We start from the raw sequence: 24,685 nt of genomic DNA, 5'->3' as shown, positions 1-24,685 counted from the left end.
CGAAAGATATGTCACATTTAATTTATTGCACTGTATAATTTGGTATGCTACTTCTTGATAATCGAGTCACGAAACTGTTGTACGATAATTTATTAAAGAGCCGCACCCTGTCACCGCTACAGGGACAATACTGCCCGCTCGAACGAAGAAAGGTACCACAGAGGGCTCCGGTTCTGGCACGAAGAAGACTTGGCCAAGGCTTTCGATTCGGCGCCCTCCGTACGGCTCATACCAGGCGCCTCTGGGCAGGTAGGCTTCCACGAGTTTTGTGGATCCCTGCAAACACGGATGTTGCCTTGAGAACAGAGACACACTTCAAACTTGTCACCACCCCGATGAAAACAAATGCATATATATATATATATATATATATATATATCCGTCTGTTCGTCCAACTGTCTGTCCTTGGGTGCCTAACACCTGCAAATATTATGTATGTATGTATGCTTTATTTCCACAAAAAGTCAATACAGCCTTGTGGGGGTAAAGTGGGGAAAAAAGATGCTCGTAGCAGCTTGACCAGCCCCAAAAACCCGTAAAACAATAAGGAGCAGCAGAGCGGAAATACAGTTTTCTCAAGTACTTACAATTGAATCACTACAACATATCATGCGTACGAGATCGCAAACCGGGCGAGAAAAAACAAAAACAGAAACAAAAGTAAGAGATTTTGTGCAAAACCTCACAAAATCTCACTGCACTTGATAAGCATATAGGCAATGTACAGCTCACATATGAGAGAAAAAATCATGAATATCGGGAAGCGAACAAGACGCAATATCAATTTTGTTAACAATAAGATCATTTAGTAAGCGAGGTAGCCCGGAGCGCAGCATTTGTGATCCATATTTAGTGCGCGATTGTGGTACGTGCCAGTACTCTGGCTTTCTTGTACTGCATGGAGTTTCGCGTAGCTTCAAGTTAGCCATAAAAGTATTGTGGTTTATGTTTCTTTTCTGTTCATTTTTATACGCAAGCACTAGACGATACATTAAAGGGCCTGTACTTTTGGTGTCTTAAGTTTATGAAATAAATAAGCTGAAGGGAAATCATATGGTTTATTACAAATTGCGCGAAGAGCCTTCTTTTGCAGTATGTACAACCTGTTGATATTTGTTTTCGAAGTGGTAGCCCAGACAAGACAACAATAATTTAAATGGCTGAGAAAAAGTGAATTATATATCAAGCATTTAATAGAGTAGGGAAGATAGTTCAAGGAATAAAAAATTCCGGTGATTTGTGAAAGCTTACTAGCAAGAAAATCTATATGGCTATATGCCAGGTCATAGTATGGTCAAAAAATACACCTAGCGATTTCACCATATTAACAAGTTCAATTTTAGAATTGTTCATTAGCAAATGTTCCTCGAGAGTTATTTGCGTGTTCTTAGCACGAAATAACACCGCCTTAGTTTTTTGCGAATTAATAGTCAAACCGTTATCAAGTGACCATGTGTACAGTTTATTCAAAACTGCATTAGCTCTTGTAATCAATTCGGCAGAGCGGTTAGGTGAAAAGACTAACGTGACGTCATCAGCATAGATTACGTAACGTGTATCAACATCAATGTTTACTAAATCGTTAATAAAAATATTAAATAGAAGGGGCCCTAAAATACTGCCCTGGGGTACACCTACCTTGACCGAGCGAACTTCAGATTTAAAGCTATTTACTTGTACAAACTGCTGTCTGTGACCAAGATACGACCTAATCAAGTCAAGTGCAATGCCACGTATACTATAGTGATTTAACTTACTAAGCAAGAGATCATGATTTATAGAATCGAAGGCCTTTGAAAAGTCGACAAATACTCCCAATGTTAGCAAACGTTCCTCAAAATTATTTAGAATTGGTTCTTTCTGTTCAAGCAAAGCTAGCTGCGTTGACATATTTTTTCCGGAAAGCATACTGATGCTTAGTTATCAAATTGTGCTTGTACAGAAAGTCTGATATTCTGCAAAAAATAATTTTTTTCTAAACACTTCGAAAATATAGGGAGAATAGACACAGGTCTATAATTAGATAAGGCAGTTTTGTCACCTTTCTTGAACAGTGCAACTACTTTTGCCATCTGCATTTTATATGGGAATACACCGGTAGAAAGGCAGATATTATAAATATGCGCTAGTACTGGAGCGATTATGTCTATTACAAATTTCACAGGCTTGATTTTAATGTTATCAGCATCGCAGGAGTTGCTATTATTTAGTGCGGAAAACAGTAAATTTACTTCTGAAGTGGTTGTGGGACGCAAAAGAATTGAATGCACACAGTTCGTTCTAATGAAACAGCATGCGTTGTCATTCACATTGCATTTAGGTAAATTAGAAAAATAATCATTAAAACAGTCGGCCAACTTCACCTCAGGTATTTCCATTCCATCAGAAATTATACGCAACCCTGCCGCTGAATTGGGCACTCTATTCAGCAAAGAATTAAGCCAGTGCCATATCTTATTGCTATCTTGGCTGCACGTTGCGAAGGATTGCTTATAAAACGTAGTTTTCGCAGCACGTAATTCCTTGGTTAAGCCATTGCGAAATGTTTTAAACACTCTTAAATCATCAGGATCCCGAGATATGAGGAATTTATTGAATAATCTTGCTTTCTCTTTTATCTTTTTAAATAATTGAATAGTTACCCAGGGTTTACGTATCCATGATGGAGCAGATACTTTAGGACGGGAAGGAAAATGTTTATCATAATAGGAGAGGAACGTTTCCAGAAAAAGCACCGTAGGCGCTATCAGCACTTGTAGCAGCAATAACACTATCCCAGACTACGTCACGTAAGTCATCGCGAAAACGCACTAGACGTTCTTCAGTTATAATTTGCGAGAAGCAGACTCATTCTGGTGATCTTTTATCTTTCCGTTTGACAGTGAAGAATACCGGCATGTGATCACTCAAGCTGTATGAAATAGTGCCACATTTAATACGATTCGATCCGTAGTTAGTAATAAACAAGTCAAGGCATGTGGACGTATCGCAGGTAATTCTGGTAGGAGTGTTGATAACATTGGAACACCCATACATTTTCAAAAGCAATTCGAATTCGCGTGTGATATTGCAGTCAGCCAGCATGTTTATATTGAAATGAATTTATACTGTAATTCAACAATGTACTTTAAGAGTTTCTCAAAAAAGAGAAAAAAGCCTTGGAGATTGCCTCGCGGCGGTCCGTAGACAACAGAATAAACAGTGCGCGCATGTAACACAGACAATACCTCATAGTCATCGTTAACACAAGAGAATTCTTGAACACAGTTGACTTTAAATGAATCGCACACAATTAAGCTAACCCCGCCACCGCGCGAATTCATTCTTGATCGTGTAAAGCACTCGTACCTTGGCAGACACCAGGGGACCGTACAATCACTGTACCACGTTTCAGAAAGCATTATGAAATGAAAACGAAAGTTTAGGCTGCTGAAGAAAATGTCAAGTTCATCTTTTTTTTATTTTTCACCGACTGGCAGTTGATATGTATGCAACTAATCGATCCACCGCTTTGTGAGATTACATTATCATGAAGATCCGACAAAAACATTTTGTTCGAGTGTCCCAACATCATTTTATCTACAACTTACTTACGCTCCTAAGCTCAAGAAACGATCTTATCCAGATCTGCAGGCGACTTTATCAAGTGTGCGCGATCGTCCTCACTCTTTCTTATAAACACATTTCCAGCGCGGTGCCATGCAAAGCGGAAATTATTTAAGCGTGCCCATTCTTTCGCAGCTTTTAGGAGCATTCGATTCTGCGCAGTCAGGTTTTCCGTAATAAACATTCCATGTTGAGCAACTGACAAATCCTTCTTTTTGTTCAGTCATTGTTTCCTTGTTGACTGGTTCGAAAAGCGTATGATAATGCCGGGAGGCCTTTCGCTTCTGGTCTGAAGCCTGTGAATCGAGGTAACAGTTTGTTCAGTCAAAGGGGCAAGTTGCAGTTTCGATGCAATGGCATTCATTTTATCTATAAGACTCTCGTTGTTGTCTTGTTTAACACCGTGAACCTCAATATTTAGTTTTCTGCTCTGGTACTCAAGTTCATTTACCGAGGAGCGCACTGAAAGCAATTCTGCGCTCAGGTTTGGCTCCTCTAGTTCGCAAACTCTGTTCTTGAGTGCCTTTAGTTCATGGTCATGCTTCGCAACGGTCTCAAAAATTTTGTAATATTTGGTTGATAACACACTCATAGATTCCTCAATATCGTTTACCGTTTGCTTGAAGGGCAGTAATTCATCATGTTTCCTGCTTATCTCGACCAGCACCGTGGCTATTTTGCCATCGGTTTCCTTTGGCATAGACGAGCTCTGTCCTGCCTTGCCTTTACGACATGACAAGCATCTCCAAGACTTCCTACAGTCTTCCCCTTTAGATCGCTACGTGGCCTCAGAAACTCCGGAGCATACAGTTCCAATATGATAATAGGCTGAACACTCAGAGCATTCCATAAATGGGTCCTCGTCCTTAAAGGCACAGCAACACTTGAATTGGCATGTAACACACACGCATGAAGTGTGTGAGCGCTTTTCGGCGCGCTCCAATATGTTAACATTCTCGTTTACCGCGAAATCTCGGCGTATGGCCATAACTGTTGCACACACGAACGCATACTTTCTGATGAAAATTTTGTGTTAGCCTTTTACCTCTAATTTTACGTGTAATTTGAAATGAAAAGCCACAAGACGCACAGTAAACTTTAACAGTTTTGTAGACTTTTAGAGAGAGAGAACGAAAAAATATATTCAAAGCTGAGATTTTGAGGGGCCGTCAATGTGTCTACTAACGCTCTTTCCGTGCCTCAACTCTTAATAATATATAAGATACTGGAAGAAAGCAGATACGTTCAAGTTTAGTGTACTGGGAAAACACGAGCAATGTTGAGAAATTTTCCCGTGGTATATTACACTGAAAAAATTATGACACAACAGAAACTGATACATGGCAAGCGAGCAGTACCACATGCATCTACCCACACGTGTGTTGCAGCAATTTTTTTCGTAGTTAGCTTCGCACACAATAATCATTTCTGCAACAGAGGCGTTATCAGAATGGTCTTCAGATGTACGTAAAATCTTAACATTTTCACACGTCGTTTTTGTTGACGATTTGTAAATCCGGTGCGCTGCAGAAGAACCACTATATAAATAATTGAAATGAACAATCCACCTTAGCTTGATGTAGTGCTGGAATATCCACACAGACCAGGACAAAAATTATCCTTTGTCAGAATTCCCCCGAAAATATTGAGTACTTACGTAATGCTTCGTTGCCGGAGTAATTAATAGATGGGGTCCGTACATAAACTGCGTTGGGAAGTCGTGGGTTCTGTTATCACCTGGAAACCTGAAAAATTAATAAAAGCAGTGGCAAGTCAGCGTTTAGTTAACCATCAATTTCATATTCACTGTCAACGGACATCTCATGTGTACGTGTATCTAAAGAGCACCAAAGTTCTGAGAATTGTCTACTAAAGCGCAAACATTATTTCGCTCAGCTGTGACTTCGTTTTTGTTAGTTTAGCTTACTTGCCTTTCCTAGCTTATGCACGTCTACCCATGGCCGTTCTGGTGGCAGAGATTGCTTAGTGTTTAGAAGACAATTGCCAGATTTTCTTGCCGCATCCGACCCCTTCAATGCAATTGTCCCAATTGAGCTGAAACGCCGGACACGAGCGCGCCTCGATGGAGTACGGCGGTCGAAAGGGAACACCAGATGCCGCAGCAGCGCGTGAGGCGTTGTGTGAGGGAAGAGTCAGCGCCTCCTCCATCTTTTCGGCGACGGCATGTCACCCTCGCTGTCGCTCTCGCAAGCCTGTGTCATGCGCACATTCCTTGTCCGCGCAAGCTCTCGCCTGCGTTCTGACTGCGCCTCGGTAAGGCACAATGAAAACGCGCCAAGCGTCTCAACACGCTCGCTTGCACGCGAGGTGTTCATAATGCGAAGGACACTTGGCAGCGTTCAATCGGACATCCGGCCACACCAAAATCTCAAGTATAGGCCCACACCCAAATTTCAAGTTGGCCCACCCTTAATTTAAGTATGCCCACCCCACATTTCCAGTAGGCCCACCCACAAATTCCAAGTTGGCCTACTTGGCTGTGCAACACAACACAGAAAGAAGTTCGTGGACTGCACTGAGGGTGGGGTATATTCTGTTCCACTTCACTGCGGGAGAAAGTACATCAGATAGACTGGGCGATGTCTGAACGACAGACTAAAGGAGCCTGATTATAATGTTTCAAAAGCAGTAGCCGGACACCTTGGTATACATTGTAGAGATTGCGGATGTCGGCCATTCTTTAAGAAATGCAAGATTGTGAACAAAGATGGCAGCCAAATGACGCGAGAGATAATCGAAGTGGCTGAGATTGCGCGTGTGGGAAGTATGTGCGTAAGCATGCCATCCGTCTGGCTTAGTGCAAAAGAAATAGATTTCCGCACGCCCTGATCTGAAATTTTGTATCCTCGTTCCTTTTTTGCGAGGTCGAGTGCAGCAAAAGTGATCATGTGACAAAGCCGGCTTGGTATTGGTGGATGGCCCTGTTTGTAAAGTTTTTTGTCGCTCTCCCCCTTTGAGTGTCTTCCTGTATTTATTCCGCTGACAAGGGGATAAATCGATAGTTGCAAGTAGCGCTCTCTGGTGTGTGTTTCCCTTCTGCGTGTCTCGTCAAAATGTTGCGCCATCCAACCTCTGGTTGAAATCCAGGTTGGAAATATCACAGTAGACTGCCAATACATTTTGCGCTAAGTTTCGCCTCGTATTTTCAAAGTAGTGCTAGTCACAAAAGTGGCAGCAAACGTGTGCGTCTTGAATACTGACTGACTTCAATTCTGCTTCTCCGCAATGACCGCTATTGCTCTCAAATTAAGAATCATTTGGCAGATTTTAGCGCATTATTCGATATGTTTTTGATTGTCATAATACCTTTTTTATTTTAATTTACGGCTGTACTTTTCCTAAAAATTACATGTGAAATTCGCGGGTCAATTCGCGACCAGAGAACGGTCGGGTCGATGTCACGAGGTGAGAAAAGATGTTGCTCATTTTAAACGAGGACGCGAGAAGATACGGGAATGGCCATAAGGGCAGCGATCATACAGGCGAAAGCGACGAAGGTCGGAGACATTCGAGGCATTGCTCAGAATAAGGTCTGACAGCTGTCAAGTTCAACATCTGTATATATATATATTTGAGCGCAGCTCTTAAGTGACCGTTCCTGCAGCGAACGTAACCGTCCTCGGCGTAACCGAGCGAACGAGCAGAGCGAAAGATGAAAGAGCGAACGCGGAGCTCAGCGGGGTGATAGCGCAGAGAGGGCGAGGAGGAAAGCGGAGGAGGAGGGTATGGCGAAAGCGTGAAGGAAAAGCGTAGTGCCGCGCAAGACGGGCTCTGCGGCGACATGGTTACAAGATGGCGCCAGAGATGCGCGTGTCGTCTGTTCACCGATCACGCCACCGATACCATATAAGGAAACAAATCGCTGCATGAGTGGATGTCTGTCTGCGGCGGCTGCCGCGAATCGCGCCCACGCGTCACCCACGTGCTGCCTCTCGCGATCTCCCAATTAGGGAGGCAGTCGCGCCACACCTCGCTCGATTTGCAACGTGCCGCATGAGACAGATTGGCCGCGCCTGTCGATGTATCGCGAAAAGAAAACAGGTATAGAGCTGCGCTAAAATCTTGCATTAGAGAGTATATCGTAACGGTCGGTGAAATTTTTTTAACTGCACCAACATTTTGGAAAGTGCCTGTAGCAGACAGCACAGTTTTAGCCCTTGAGCTAAAATAATGACGTTTAAGCGCATATTACAATTGTGACAAGTCGGTTTGCAAGCATAACGACTTGGAGCGTATTATGAGGACGACACCGGTTTCGAGATGTGTGCCATGAAACTTGCGGTAAAAATGCGTCATTGTTGCTCTTACCTTAAAAAAAAACTGTTTTATGCCATGAAGTAAAAAAGTAACTGAAACGCCAATACGTTCCGTAGGCCACTTTGAAAATTATCTTGAAACTGGTCTCGTCCTCAGAATCGGCTCAATGGGGATACGTCTTGCGAAGTCACCTCCTACAAGTCGGACATTTAAATATGTACGCAAATTAATTAATTAGAAAGTAATTAGTGCAACGATGAAAAATATTCAATTAAGGATTTTGATTACTCGTAGAGGTAATGGCCTCCTTATCACGCAATTTAACGTAAGGGTTAGAATTAAGCTAAGTGCCAAAGGCAATTTTTTGAAATATTACGCTGCAAAAAAAAATACTTTGTATACTTCGTTTAGTCAATTAGTGGACTGGCTAGCGGCTGCATGGTGTGAAGTTTTTGCCGATCTCATGATAATGCCAGCATGCGATAATGCGACATCTCGGCAGTAATGCACGGTATTTTCGCAGGCGAATGCGTTTTTTCTTTTTTTTTTTTTGGGGGGGGGGGGATTCGGCTTATAGTCGAGGAAAGTGCTTTTACTCGAACTATTGCTGCGGCCGCGCTTACTCACTACAGCGTTTTGACAGCAAGTTTCCGCGGTCATCAAGTGAGATGCGTTCATGTTTGCTTGTACGCGCGTGACACCATGCTAGGTATTTTATTTTTTTTTCATTTCTACGTCGCAGTATTTATTAATTACTGAAAGCACTTCCTGAAACCACCACCAGACAATCGCGTAGTTTCCGTTATAATATTCGAGATTGCCGAGTTCATCATTTCTTACAGCACTTTTTGTCCCCTCCATCCGCACTGCGTTGCACAAGAGAACTCGTGCGTTACATCACTGTTACCATTACTCACTCGAAGATCATTGGTCGTGCTAGCATGGCGCCTCTCATGTTGCACTGGTACAGAACAGTAAAAGGTGTAAGGCAGCAGGGTGATTCGGAAGCTCGCGTCCCGGAACGTTGCCGCCTTGAACCGCGATTGGTACTCGTCCATCGCAGGGTCCTCTTGACGCTGCAATTTATGGGTGAAACACGATACCAATTAGGCAAATGCGGGCGTGCGTACTTCGACTCTGCCGTCAACACTTCGCGAAGGGAGCCTACATGCAACGCCGTTTTAGGGTGGTGACAGCCTTTGTAAGGGTACTTGCCGCCGCCAGCTAAATTGGCGGGTTAATTCTGGGGCAAAAAATGGCGAAAGACCAGCCCACAGACCACATTTCCCGCAACCCTTGGTGACGTGAAATTAATTAACTTCTTTTAATAGACTGTGGCCTCAGCAGCCAGAGACAAATGGCGCATCTGAGCGCCGTACACGGCAAGTCTACGTTTTAGTTAAACAGACTAGTACGGACAGTCTTTATTACAGCACATTTAGAAAAACACCCTTTATATATAATGTACAACTGGAAGGCAACGACAATGCTAAATGCAGTTCACATTCTTGGCGTGAGATAATGCTACCACGAGCACGCCATCGTACTTGTTGCTTTACATAGGTCGCACGACATGCAATAGAAAAGTAAGTTTGATGTGTTAAAAGAAAAGGAAAATGCAACTAGTATATTAAAGATGTATGCAGGTTTCTTGTGCGCATTGGCGCAAACTAAATTAAAGAAATTTAATAGATCGCATGCCAACATGAGTACATCAGAGCGTGACAAAAAAGAAAAAGGCAGAAAGACTGGGGACCAAAAAAAAAATTTGCCGCGTATCTGCGTGCTTCGCTGCAAATGTCGTCGAAAGCCGGCCGTACACATGAGTGCTGGTCTGATCCGCGGCCACCCGTGATGCTGTTCTCGTACCATTTCCGTCCTGGCATGAAGGTTTGTTTGAACAGATTTCATTTTACCGCATTATTTCATCAAGCGGTCATTTATGTTTTGCCCTGCCTCAGACAGCGCTTCCTTTATGTTGAATCGGCCGCATCTGGCTGGCATTGATAAAATTGAGGAGGCGCTGCGTGAGACATGGACGCCATCTGGCAATACATCGGGAAACATGAGCTTGTGCAGAGGGTTTCCTTCCTCCATGGCAGAGGGCGCTCGTCGGCGCGCAGTCGGGGAACGTCGTTCGTCGGCGCGCATAGCATGGCATTTTCAGCGCAGCTTAAGAAACTAGGGTCTTTAGAGTTACGTATCTATGTAATTTCTATTAAAGGAACACACCTCCTAATACTTACCTAGTGATGTTGCGCCTCAGATATGCGTAATATTTACTTTGTGAACGATAACGTTCACAAGTATGAACAGCCGTACCAGTTTAAGTAGTGTGGGCGGTAAGCAAGTGGTCCAACTTTGGCCGGGTGGCTGAATCGGGTGACAGACAGACAGACCAAATTTTCAGCGTTTAAGTTCCCCAAGAAAGACTATCGTCTTTAAAATGGCTACCCACCAAATTTGGCGGTAAATAGCGGTCAAAATTTTGGTGTTGTCACCACCCTAAAACAGCGCTTGCATGTAGGCTCCCTAACTTCGCCTGTGTGCCCAGCGCAGCGGCTGCGATTTTCGTGGTGTATCCTGAAACGCCATTGTCGCGAGATACGTGTTAGCAGTTTCAAGATAGAGCTAGCAGCTATGTTTCACCCACAAGATGCTCACACTTTGTTTTGCATTATTTACAAACTTATTCCTCGGATTTCTGAGCATGACAGCCCACAAACAACTGTCATGAAACAAAACACTGGCAGCGCATGCCTTTTATGTGAAATCTCCTCAAACTAAATATTAAAAATGCGCAACAAACAATTCACAGTCACATCAGCATGCGCCAAGAGGTAGAAGGCGAAAGCCTGCGCGCTCGAGAGACAATAATTAAATTACTTGGCATTCACGTTCGAACGCATTCTTGCTTGTGGTTGTATTAAATGCATAAGCATTTCTATTGTTGCCCAACGAGAAAACTGTCCGTGCGTCCGGCCATCCGCCATGTAAGACGATCACTTTCAAGATAGAGCTGGCAGCAATGTTTTCGCCAGCTGTGGAAGAAGACGGCGACGAACGCCCGAGCAGTAGCACAAGCGCGTCTCTGTGACCACGTGACGTGTGCCACCAGGCACGCACTAGGCAAACCTTTAGTGAGCCAGAACTGTGGAGCAGCCGTGGCTTCGGAGCGGAATGCCATCAGCGCACCTGGCGCCCCCACCTACAGTAGTTTGCTTGCCTCATCAGTTCAGGCTGCGCCTCCTTCCGCAGCAGTTCGTGTCACCGCAGCGCTGTCGCATTTACCGTAATGGCGCCAAGACGACCGCAGCCGCTGAGCAGTGCTAGGATTGCCAGCAAGTGTTGAGTGGGAGTACTCAACACCACGCCGTTACAACGAAATGCTTACGCATCATTCAGATCCCTGAGGAGATTCTACACAAATTTTTCTCATGCGGATGAAATTTTCTTATCGGAGTTAGAGGTTATCATTCATAATAGCATGGGCAAAGGAGGAGGTGCGTGGAAATGAAAAGGATCAAAATAGGTCGAGCAATGAGAAGGAGGCTGGTTCCGGTGATTACGTCATAGCCACGTAACAGCTCAGCATCATCATCATCACTCACTGTGTTCGTTCGGTTGCATCTAACAGTGTGACCCAAACTAAATTTCTAATTCATTCAATGCAATTATCTGGTGCAAGATAATGGACGGATATAGTCTGCCAGATTTTATGGCATTATATTGCCCTGACGCAAAAGAATAAGGAATTCCCGGATTTTTCGCATTAGGCCGTCTCGAGTTTCTTTCCTTATGTAACGTGTCTAGAATGAAGCGTGAAAACAACTACAGCAACTGGAGGCACGTGGCGATCGATGGCGGCGGTGCGAACGGCGCTGAGTTGACGTCGGGGCCGGGGGACTCGCCTTTGTCGTCTAATTACTACCTGTATTTCTTTCTAGTGCTGGTTTCATAAACTACATCATTATAAGAGCATACCAAACAGTATATATGCCTAATGCATCTTCCATATTGTCACGAGCGGTGATCCTGTGGTCGGTGCCACGCGATGTGGTGGTCCATTGGCTATGGCATCGCACTGCAAAGCTCGGGTCGCTAATTCGACCCCGACCACAGTGGTTGCGTTTTCATGGGAGCAAAATGCAAAGACGTTTGTGTATACTTAAGAGCAATGCGCAGGTTCAAGAACCCCAGAGGTCAAAATTATTTGGGCGTTTACCATTACGACAGGCCTAATAATTATGTAGGGGCTTGGGTACGTAAAATCACAACTTATTTTTTCCGTGTTATCTTTTTTAACTTTACCCACAGCCCTTATGGGCAGGGACACAACCTTCTGACTCAGTCATGCAACATCGCACCGAGCGAGGAAATGGGAGTTTACGCAGCTTTGGAAATGAAGCAGAATCGCAGGGCTCATTGACAAAATCTCGCGCTGCATTAGCGGCATTGTAGTTGAATACAAATTTTACATTTCACTCATAATAATTCTTGTCAATTGGTGTTGCACATATAAAACTTTATCTGACATGAAAGATCTTAATATTTCAGAGTGTCGGTTAATCTCGAATTTGTTCTACCACGTTCTATCCTGTTTCGTAATCGCCAAGCAAGCTTTACGCTATTTTCTTGCGAACAAATCCCATTACCACTTTTCAGTCCAAAATTTGTTGGTTTGTTTAGTTAGCACATTACTATTTCTGTTCAAGTAACTTTGAAACTACCAGAAACCACACCGAAAACATCACTTTATCAGCGTAAGAGTAAAACTATGTTAAAGAAAACGCAGAGAAGCCTATGAATAATTTATTGAGCCTTTGCACGGGGTCAGTGCCCCCCCCCCCTTTTTTTTCTTGTGTGTTTAGCACTCCAACTACTTATTTGGTCATGTACCAGTTAGCCTAAACTTCTCTATTTTGTTGTCTGCGTTTTAAATGCATCTAACATGCTTACAGAACAAAATATATTGAAAGCGGTGATCTAATAAATGTTTGTCGCATGTTTTGGTTACGCGATGGCACTAATTCTCATCGCTGGACGAACCTCACCCGGGAAATCTGTTCGCTACCATTGGCAGGAGAAAAGAAAGAAAGGGTTACGCTTAGCCAACTAGTATGCAGGGGAGCGGTGCTAAAGTGGAATTATTTAAGCCTAATTAATGCTACCTTGCGAAGGTCAGCACTGCAGTACAAGACTACGTGTCTTCGAACCGCCGACGATGTTGTCGACTCGTCTATCAGACATTCAAGACCGCACTTTGCTACAATGCCACTAAAGGAGTGTATGCGTTAACGCACTGAAGTGGCCGCCTATTTTCCTGAGGATGGCATCAAACATCTTACCTGATATGCTTAACGCCCTAGGCAGAAACAGGAATGGCCGTAGCCATCGGAGCGTGCGACCGAACACGCAAGCACGTGCTGGACAAACAATATTACAGTGCCGACACTGTAGCTGAAGGCCAAATACTGCAGTTCATTGTGGAAAAAGGGCTGACAAACCGTTATTAGTACGCCACGACCACGGATAAGCAGTGACTAGAAGCCGACGCTGTACACGCACGAGTGTACATTGATGACTAGAAGACGACTCAAGAGCAATCCGCACGAAGCGTGCTGAGCGTGTTGATCGCGGGGACTCCGCTCGATTTCGCAGGGCATAGTGTCGTGGAACATTCAGTATCCACTGCTCCACAATGTTACAGACTCACATGTAAAAAAACCTTGAGCAGAGCAGGTCGGCCGACCGTGTGAAGTTGCCCTCACGTAGCGAGCCAGAGCGCAGGGTGGCAGCGGAGTCTCCCTGCTTATGTCACGCCCGAGAGCGTGGACCGCTCGCGTGTCAGAGAAGTCTAAGAAGCGCAGAGGAGCACAGTCAGAGAAGCACAGAGCAAAATTAGTTTTAAAGAGAGACTCAGGAACAGGTATGAAAATAAAGGGGCGGCTAAACTGCACAAGTATCTGTACCTGAAAAGTGGCGACACAGAATGGAGAAGGAGGTCAAGAAAGTTGGCCACCAAGAACAAGATAATTGAAGCTGTAAATAGAACGCCAGGAGTTATCAGAAAGAAAGTGATAGAAATGGAGACAGTCAATTGGATGCATAGAATGGAAACAACCAGCACCATGGAGATCTGCAAGAATGAGAAGAAAGAAATTAGAATGGAAAATCTGTACGATAACACTAAGGGCAATGCCTTGCTATTTGAGGCTCGAGCCGGCTGCCTATGAACCAAAACATACCGGAGCAAATATTGGGAACTAGATAAGGCATGTGTATGCTACAGCGAGGATCCGGAGACCACTCAGCTCATCCTAATGGAATGCGAAGGGATTCACCCAGTGAGAACCGTTGGTAACGTGCAACTCCCAGAAGCACTTGGGTTTAAAGTGGACGGAAGCATTCGCCGGTCAGCAGCCGAGATAAGCAAGCGACGTTTAGAGAATTGGTGGCAAAAAAAAAACGGGAAGAGATTAATACGACCTGATCTCTTATATTCATAGGTAGCGGTACAAGGTAGATTTGGAGGGAAAAAGGGTTAATGAGATGTATACAAAAAAGATAGATAATAAACATGTATATCATACCTGAATAAATCAAGCAGGCTAGGTGACTATTTCTCACCGCCCCGTTTCAACGGGACTGCCATTAAATCATCATCATCATCATCGGGGCTAACAGTGGCTGCTTCGACAATCGTGAGACCTAAATGTGAACGTGCGTATTGTGACGAATGATTCAACGTACTTTAAGGGATTACAATAATATCAATGTGAGGTCCTACGTCAGAGCGACAAGGTGACCATAGCGTCACATCATGGAGTTAATATAACCAACTCTAGAGGAAATGCACGCCATAGCGCCCAAGCATTGAACTTGGTTACCGCAAGGGCGACACTGTGCGGTCTCGCAGGCGCAGACCACGAGATGCGATTCCGACGAGACGCGTAATCAACACGATCCCGAACCTCGCTCGGTATGGCGGCTCCATCTAGTTGTGGCGCCTGCAAACGCAACGTTTCACGCTCCGTGAATTTTACATATAAATTGCATATATATCCATCGGATCGTTCTCAAAAACATACGGAACGCACTTCAGGCATTGCTCATACGTACTTACGTGTTTGCGTAAATGCTCATTTTTTCACCATTTTAATTATTTTGAGCGTTATTAAAGTTAGAGGTAGCTACATCGCGGCGCCTTTGGGGTTCCAACTTTTATCACCCCGCTTTTCCTCTAGAGTCAGTGTAGTAACTCTTTGCGTCATATTTACTAAGGACAGAGTTTCTGCCATAGAGTTAGTATACTGACTCCAGAGGAAAATCTGGGCGAACAAAGTTGGAACCCCATAGGCGTTGCCATGTTGCTACGACTCGATCGTTTTTGTAACACTAAAAATGTTCAAAGTATTAGGCAAAAGCAAGCACTGACACGTAGCACGTAGGCACGGACAACGTTTGAGGTTAATTCCGTATAATTTTCAGAAAGGATTCGATGGCTATTTAGAAAATTTTGATGTAAAACTTGCGGTGTCTGAAAGGCTGCGTTTGCAGGCGCCTTAACTAGATGGCGCTACCATACCGACGGAGGCTCGGGATCGCGTTGGTTGCGCGTCTCGTCCGAGTCGCATCTCGTTGTCTGCGCCTGCGCGCCTGCACAGAGTAGCATCATGGCTGCGCCCTTGCGGTTCCCGATTTCAATAGATGGGCGCTATTCCTATTCCATGGGCGCAATAGATGGGCGCTTTTCCTCTAGAGTAGGTTGTATTAACTGTATGGTTTCTGCGAAAGAGAAAATCGCGTAAGCCTTACAAGGAGACTGGCAACGCCACAACGAAAATATAGTATGAGCTCTCACGTCACCACATAGCTCGTTCTTATTTTTTGTTTGTGAACCTTATTTAACTCACTGATGGGTACGGTAATTTCCAATGAATTCGAAAACACAGATAACCAGCTCCGCTAGTGCTAAGGTATATTTTTGGAGATGAGGGGTGAGGGGGGGGGGGGGGCGAAGAATTTACTGGTGTTCTGTTTTCAACACCACCTTACTGACACTTTCAATATGATTTGATCAGTACCACCAGGCCCGTTAGTGTTCTCTTTTGATACCGAGTTCTTGATTGAGGCACCTTTCTTTTTTTGCACCTCATTGAATAAAAGAAGGCAGACGTCTTCGAAACCACCAGCGCAGCTATACGTAACACGACCATGTTGCTCTCATAACTGTTGAAAAATTGTGCGGCTTCTTCCGCCTGGTTTCTATTTTTTGTGACTTATTCATATCTCGGTGTAACACAGACGTAGGTAGGAATGTAGAGGTGCAATCTCTCAATCTACACAGGCTAAATATATGTCTAGCTTTCAGGCCACTCAGCGTTGCAAGGATAATACCAACCTTCTCGTCGAAATGGTTGATCTGCCCTTCCATGCGACGATGCAGTGGGAAGTAGACGGCTAAGGAGTCCAACCTGCTGCACGCATCGTATGTGGTGGCATCGACGCCGTTGTGCAGGTCACAGACATCCGCGCCGTAGACCGGTATGCCCATCATGTTGTGCAGCAGCATGTCTATAGGTGGGAACATCCTCAGATTTGGTCATGCTCGCCACGTATCGGACAATAGAGCAACATGGATAGATTCACCCTCCAGCAGCAGCGTACATGCTAGGTTAAACTGCGTGTTCTAGGGGATTCTTCCACTGGACCCACCTTCTCCCTCCAGACAGGTTGATGGCAGTTGGACGCCTTTAACTGAAGTGGCCGCTAAGTTTACTCGGTATACTACCATAGGGAGCCGAGCTTAGTGTTTGTTTTATATTCGCCGTTCTAAGTTGCATACGCCGAGCATTGCCACGCTGTTCTAAAGATCAACCATGCAGCCCGCAGATGGCGTCACTAAGACTGAAATAAACAAAGTTGTCGATGCCAGCGCTATTACTTCCCTACTGTTTGGCCCAATATTTTATGACCTGTGCTCAGAAAACTGCTTCCTAGTCTGGCCTGTGTTGTTTTCCATCCTTTCGGTACAATAATCATATGATAAACATGGCTTCATATTATTTTTTCATCTGCTAGGATCACTGATTGGCTTGCGATTCGCAATATGGCGGTACCGCGCTGCACGCATTGAATGATCTCGCGTCTTAGCAAATACAACATGTTATTTCTATTAGACCAGGATAAATTTGAAAAAAAAAGATACTGTCCTACCTTAAGACGTGGTAAGTTGGTAATAAATAGTGTTCGAGCGTCCCAGATATAGTCAGTCGACCACCCACTTATCGCTATAATGTCTTGCTTAACTTTTGCGAGCGCTACGTGTGGCTTTGGCGGACAACCATGGTTTATTTTACGCGAAAGGTGGTAGCACTCCACTAAATTTTTCTCCCTACGAGAGCATATAGTGCAGTAAATCTAGCAGATCGCTGCTTTCAGTGATACTCGTCGGCAGTTACAGGTGGCGAACATTTTGTAACCAGGTGCATCGCAGTGGAGAGAAGGCGCGTTTCTGGATCAACTTGCCGTAGCAATCACTTGATGGACGCTGTCTCTTCCTGGCTAGGAAATGGAGCCGCGCTCCACTCCGTGAGCTCAATGAATAGTTACTTTTATTGATCGCTACCGCATTCGCTTCTTCGAATTAACTGCGAAAGCATTCTACGCGCTTCCTTTAAGGCCTGTTCACATCAAAGTAGAGCGTATATATAGTAATTTTCTCAAACGACCGCAGCTAATCCACATACTTTAATCTTTGGCTCCAATGTGCCCAACACAAAGTATCTGTCGTGCTTAAATTTAGACTCGGTGCAGAACTTAGTTTTCTCTGGATAGCTAGGAAGATGTTTATAAAGCTTTTGAACAATTGTAGTGGCAGTGACTGCCTAGCTGTAATGTCATCTACGAGAATGGCTTGCTGGAAAGTAGTCACGTCTACGTCTCACTCTCCGACCGACATAGCTTGAGCACTTGTGGTTGCTTGACAGTCGGCTGCTTGCCACTGACAGCCAAGCTAGCTGCCATGTTACACTGGAGCGGTGTCTGGAAGGCAGAATCAGATTGTCATTGCTGGCTCACCCTGCACTGTCCTTTTGAGAGAGCCTCGCTCAGCGTTCCAGTAGCCGCTCCAGCGTCCTGCGCCCGGGAACGTACTTTGAACCAGAAGCTGAGCTGTCTGAGCCGTTTGCTTGGCAACGGACCTGAGAAAGAAGAAAAAATAAGATGTATATTCACCAAACGATAGACGAGAACAACGGCTCGGAAGACTACACTTAGTGAGATGATTCGGTTACCGAATACACAGCAATTTAGTGTCCTACTGAAGTATCAGCGACACATGCTAGCACGTGATGTCCAGATGATGGCGACAGGCCACATGACTGACTGACCTAGAAGCGTTCTCGCTACGTGGCATGAGCCAACCACATGCACGTGGTATCTTGACAATAATGATCGATCTCCATTGTTACCCCTATGAACGCAATTGTTTTTCTTCAAAACGATTGCAAACCTAAAAAAAATATTGGATGAATGGCTGTACCGCTACTTTGTTTGATTGGTGTATATTGGTTTAGGTAGCCTAACAACAAGGTTTACGAACTTGATTTTGACAGTATTTCGTTCAGGCACAGCAGTAAATTCTCTTATAAACTAAGCCAGCGGCCGATAACGCGAGGACTCTTGGGCGACAAAGAAGGATACGTGGTTGGTACAAACCAGCAACACGTCCGACAAACGACAGTGACAGATCGACCTCCACGAAGGACAAACTTGTCACTCGTCACGTGAAGACAACGTGTATGTCTTTTTAATATAACTCATCGCAAGTAGCCGCAATAGACACTTTGGTGCGCATATGGTGTGCTTTCAAGCACCACCTTTAAGCTGTATGACATATTTAGCAAGGCTGACGAACATTCTGAAAAACACTTAATCTATCGGCAGTATTGTGAACTATAGCTTGAAATGATGCACATAAATAGCAACCTTATCCAGACCACTGATTTCATTCGTACACCACAGAAGGTGCTGGTGTTCCGTTGATTTACGCTTTAAATACTTTGCAGAAGTTACGTTAGGCACGCCCCATACCAATTGGCGACGACAAATGGTGGACTGAAGTGACAATCTAGACTTATGATTGTGTCGGTCACGTGAAGCACGGTGTGTTAGCATGTCGTTACGTGTCGTTAAATTGCAGAAGACTCCCGTAAAACGAACGTGAGTGAGCCAAAAGAATCTGTTCGCGTGATCAAACGTACTGCTTAACAAATTTCGTCCAGAAAACTTAATATCTGCTATTCCTAACATAAGCTGAAAATGCGGGCCCGGTTTTTAACACTGCGTTAATCCTGACGGTTCTATAAAGTCTTTTTCAATTATTCGTTACCTCTTTGTGTTTCTTAATGAGTTTACACATGTTAGGCTGCGACGGAGAGAACGTCGCCACTGACGTCATTCTCGCAATCCACCGCTGTGACGCCATTTCCGCTTGCGATTCTTCAAAATTAGATCTGTCCGTCACGTAAGACAATGAATGGCTCATGCCCCAGGTAAACGCGGCCTCCCCATTACGATGACAGAAGAGAAGTGAAGTGGTACGCTGTAATGATACGCCGCAACGGCGCCAGCTGTGGAAGGAGACGATGACGACGACAACGAACGGGGGGGACGAGTGGCACGAGCGCGTTCGCGCAGTTGCGCCGAGAGGCGGCGCCCGCGAGCGAGTTGTGGAAGAAGATGACGACGCTCGAGCCGTTGCTTATGATGATAGTTTTCGGCGTACAGGTGACAGACGGACGAATCGGCTGGCCACATTCAGCTTCGCTGTAAAAAGCCTGCAAAGTATGCTCCCAACGCTATGAGATAGCAGCGCTGCTGTCCTGCAGGGGAAATGTTCTCGGATCGTTACTTTAGGCGATATCGCTTTCAGTGCGTTGATATTGGCTGGTTTAGCGAAGCCGCCTGAGCTGATTGACTGACTGAGCACTACGTCACGCGTAAGTGACAGCATCACCGAAAGTGATCGTCCGAGTACGTAATCTATACTTATCGAGTGCACATAACTGCGGTGGGACAACTTTTATCTGTGTTTATAGACAAATAAAATATAGTTTTACGCAAACAAAGTGTTAATATGGTCGTTTTTTCTGCGTAGATAACAATATCGCTGTACGCAAGTACCAGTTCTTTTTTTAATAAACAACGTAATTTGTAACAACGTAAAAGAAGGTAACCAATTTGTGATTGCCCCGTGTTGTTGAAAAATATGCATCTTACTAAGGGAGCGTGATATTTCGGCATCCTGTGATAACAGCACCCATCTTTGTGGATGGTAGTTTACGTCTTTACAATAATTATCCCGTTGATGAACTTCATTTGGACCTAAAATACCTTTTTTCCAATGTGTAACTTTTGCGGGTTTCCACGTCTTCGTCGTAGTTGGTGCAGGTGACTATGCCTGCAGAAATATCATTTACTTCCAATACTGCTAATCGAGACGTCTCTTAGAAATGTGCCAATATACGTGCCTCTCGCTTGACCGAATAGCCAACGTCATTGGCGGATGCGGAAGTTAGGCCTAACGTAACTAAGAGTTCGCGATAAACTGACAAACCGAATCTTTACGCCATTGTTCCTCGCACCCTGAAGATTCAGTTGAACCCAGTTCGTCTTAACGAAAGTCAACTTTATACCTTCAAGAAAATTCGCCGCTGTTCCCTCGAGTGCTCATCACAATCTTCAGCAGATCTTCACACATAACAAAGGTGGACGCTGGTGATGATTTCATTTGGTTTGTCTAATCTCGCTGTAATTTGTGTCAGCATCACACCTTCCCTTATTTCCAGCCTGTCACGACTACCTGTGAAAAGTTACAACGAATTTCGAACGCTTTGTTTTAGTCCTGCATTTACACATGAAAGCATAAAATCGCCGCACGCGTGGATATTCTTCCTTACCTGTAAGTTACTTTTGCCAACAGCGTTGCGTAGGCATTCCAGAGGTCGGAGTATCGGCTCATGGTGAGCATATGGGCGCTTGCGTTGCCATCACTGAAGCACCGGGGACGTTGAAGAACCTGTAGGGAGACGAAGGTTGTCAGCACTATAAGCGTATAGGAATAAAAAAGTCGTTTTTCTGGCGCGAAACCACTCATTGGTTTCATAATTTCTGAAACATTCAAGTACGACCCGCTACACTTTAAAAAGGGAAATGCGCGACGAGAAGAAAGGTTTATCAAAATTTTGACCACAGAGCATCTACATCGCTTGTATGCTACGACCATACTCTTGCAGGAAAGATATACGATATTGTCGGGACATGATCCTCGGCAGAACACACGAAATCAAATCTATTGCGGTCAGTACGTAATCGCCCATCAAAAAAATGTCCCAGTTTCGCCCTAAGGGCGAACAAATGAATGCGATAGCAACACAGCAATGTCATACGAAGGTGAGCGGCTTTGGTAGCAATATGAATTGTAGTAAACATGAGCTGATTAAGTAAGCAAGTGTGCTGGGGCGTAAGTAGACCGACATGAAGAGAGACTCGATGACCACGAGAAGGCGCGTGTGAAACGGTGGTGTTGATGAGAAGCGCTTCCCGTGGGCAGCGCGTGCGAAGGGACACACCTGTAGCGCTGCACTGCCGACCCGGGCAGCATTGCATGTGTAGCGTGCGTTGGAAAATGTGGCCCGACTATTACTAACTGATTGAACAAGCGTGGTGTGAGCGCGCACAAACAAACATGAATAGATCACACTGAATGACTGCAGACGACTGTCAAAACGCTGGCAGCAAGCGCATACGCCGCAGCAGCGGGCGAAGGTACGTGCGGTCTATCGCTTCAACGGAAACTGAGCGGCGAATGCACGGCGCATAAAGGTCAGAGCCGTGTGGAGCTAAGCGACGGTGCGCGGTTGTTGGCAGCGTAGAAGTGCGCCCCCCCCCCCCCCCCCCCCCGCTCCCTCCGGCGCTGGCTTCCCGCTTCCTTGCTTGCGTGTGGGAGATTGAGTGCGTTCGCTCTCCGTGATAGCGCGCGTCCCCGCACGCTTCCGCTCGGGCGTACGGCGCGCGGCGAAGATTTTATCCATAGGGAACCTCACGGCGACGACGACGGCGACGGCAGAAATCCGGTTGAAGTGTCCATATAATTGCTATCGCAATAAAAATTGTATGATTATTTGAATGAGCAAAGGCAGTGGCGGAGGTAATTGAACGCAATAATAAATTGAGTCCCATTATTACAGGAAACCGTGCTGACACTTCTAATCTTAACATACAAGTACAAACAGCACGACTAGTGGAGGCGAGTGCAAGCAAAAAAGAATCCCGTACAGCCATTTCGCTATTGAGACTAGCACATCTGGAAATAATTAAAAAAAACATTTGGCGGAGATGAATTACACAGCACTCAATCAAGTCACCCACACGGTCAAAATATAACATGCCCCTTCCCCTGCCGCAGCAAGCTAAGGACGTCGAGGTAGTGGAGGCCGCGATCAAATATTATTGCCCGCGTCGTCTTCCTGTGTTCGTCTTCATCAGATTCGCACTTTTCCAAGTTGCCCTTGGGCGCAAAAAGCGCTTACCGAGTACAAAATTTATTCAACTCTGTCATCGAATTCGGTTGAAGAAAAGAGGCGCTTCTGATTAGGTAGTGCGCCTCACGAATATTGTTGTACGTTTTCGAATGTGCGCGGTCACTATAGAAATTACTTTGGAATGTACTAACTAACCTAAATGCATAGCAGACAGATTCGACTGCTCGGGTTAGAGTCGCCGACCGATGAGTGTGCTCCCCACCGCCATTGTATTGGCCATTTAGGACACAAGTTCGCCAAATAAACAGTTAGGTTTTTCACCTCACACTCTCCGCTGTATTCTTGTTCTTCACAGTCACGGCAATGTGACAATATTTCATTCGAACGACACAAGAATACGTTAAATGTAGTTGAAGGATACGCGTAAATACACTAGTCCGGAATGCTGGCGCTATTTGCCGTGTACCTGGGAAAAGGTGGCGTCCGCGCAAATCACAGACTTGTGCAGACAGAGGTGGCCACGGTTTATGTGGAGTCAATACGATGTACCCGACACATCCGTCATATGTAACGGGGTTGATACACATGATCACAGAAACGAGCCAAGCAGTTCGAAATGTTGAACATTCGGAGTCACGCGCGAGCTCCGATACCGAGGCAAGCCGCAACGCAGAGTATCGCGTCTTCTTTATATTGAGAGCCAGGCGGCAACACGTATGTTCTGGCTCTGTCTCGGTTAACCAGACATGCTAAATAATATAGACATTTCTGAAAACTAGTTATCTCCATTTTGATCAGCGCATTCACGCGCAACCGGCAGTTGACTGTGGCGGCCTTGATGTTATTCGATTATCCGATCGTGGTGAGCGATCGCACTATTCGCGTCCTCACGGTGATTTACAATTATGGGGACTTCGACATTTGTGTTGCATGCATAAACACAAATGTTCACGAAATGTGAATGCCCTTTAGTGGTTTCAACGTTGGCCTCTCTCGAGCGCCACATGCGCAAATAATAGTGAAATATTTAGCGGATGCATTTTCCCTCGAGCTCTCGCAATATTTACGGTTGGTTTTATGACTTCTGATCAAATTACCACTGATTTGCATCAGTAGTGGTTCGCGCTGAGCAGGTTGCAGCCACGATTTTGGCATCGCCCGTGTCGATTATAGCTTATTTATTATTTACGTTGCTTCAGGTAGTAGCCCTCTGGGGGTACACCTTTTTTCTTCGCACCTGCCAGGACTCTGCGAGCCGGGCGTCGGTTATAAATCGTCATTGAGAAATGCCAGGAGCAGGAAGCGTCGGCGCTGCAATCATTCTAGCGTCCAAAGGGAGGTCACGCGAAACCGCTTCGCCGTGGGCAGAGCGCGCACGGCGATTTTCATGCCGCGGTTTAGGAATATCGAGCTTTCGAATGGCCGACACGGTAGTAACACGAAAGTGTTCGCGCCTACTCACTATCGTCCTGCTGAAGTCGACTGCGTGGGGAAAGTCCTTGGTTTCCAGGAGTACGTGAAAATTCCAAGCCCCCACCGGATCTGTCAGGTCGCATTGCTGAACAAAGGAAGGCTCCTTCAGATCCATCTGAAAATACGGCGGCGAAACATACATGGGCGAGAGGATGATACCACGGGTTCTCAGCTACAACGTCGCACAGTATCCCAATGTTTAGAAGAATACAAGTTGGCTTGCGGCACACGCCTTGGAGCGCCGCAGTAGTTTGAGTCTTTCCGTTGCCGACCCCGCATCCGCCCGCCACACTGGAAACAACAATCTTGAAGCATTTTGGAATGATCAGATTGCGAACATTACTGGCCTACGAAACAAGCAGCGCAAGAGATATATCGTATGTATATGTACGATGTAGGACGTACAATACTCTGTCTATAGCAACGAGCATAGGCGGCACGTTAAAGAACCTCATAGGGTTAAAATCAATCTGGAGTCCACAACTACGGTTCCGTTAATATATGATGGTGGTTGTGGCATGAAAAATTTGGGGCTTACATTTTTTGTTTTGTTTTACAAGTGGCCTGTAAAGATGAGATAAATGAAGAGTTCCTCAAAAAAGCGAAATTAAGCTCGAAAAATATTGGGTAAGTGTGCCAAATGAGATTGGCCGCCCTATGAAAAAGTTTATACCCCTAATTTGCTCTTTTACAGCCACTTGAAAGAAAAAAGAGTCAGACGATGAGCACTTGCGTAACATGGTTGACATTCATTTCGTTTGCACCTTGGTGCATTTTTG

This window comes from Dermacentor silvarum, chromosome 5 (assembly GCF_013339745.2).
Source record: "Dermacentor silvarum isolate Dsil-2018 chromosome 5, BIME_Dsil_1.4, whole genome shotgun sequence".
NCBI lineage: Eukaryota > Metazoa > Arthropoda > Arachnida > Ixodida > Ixodidae > Dermacentor > Dermacentor silvarum.
The sequence above is the reverse complement of the archived record's forward strand: the minus strand, read 5'-3'. Positions refer to the sequence as shown.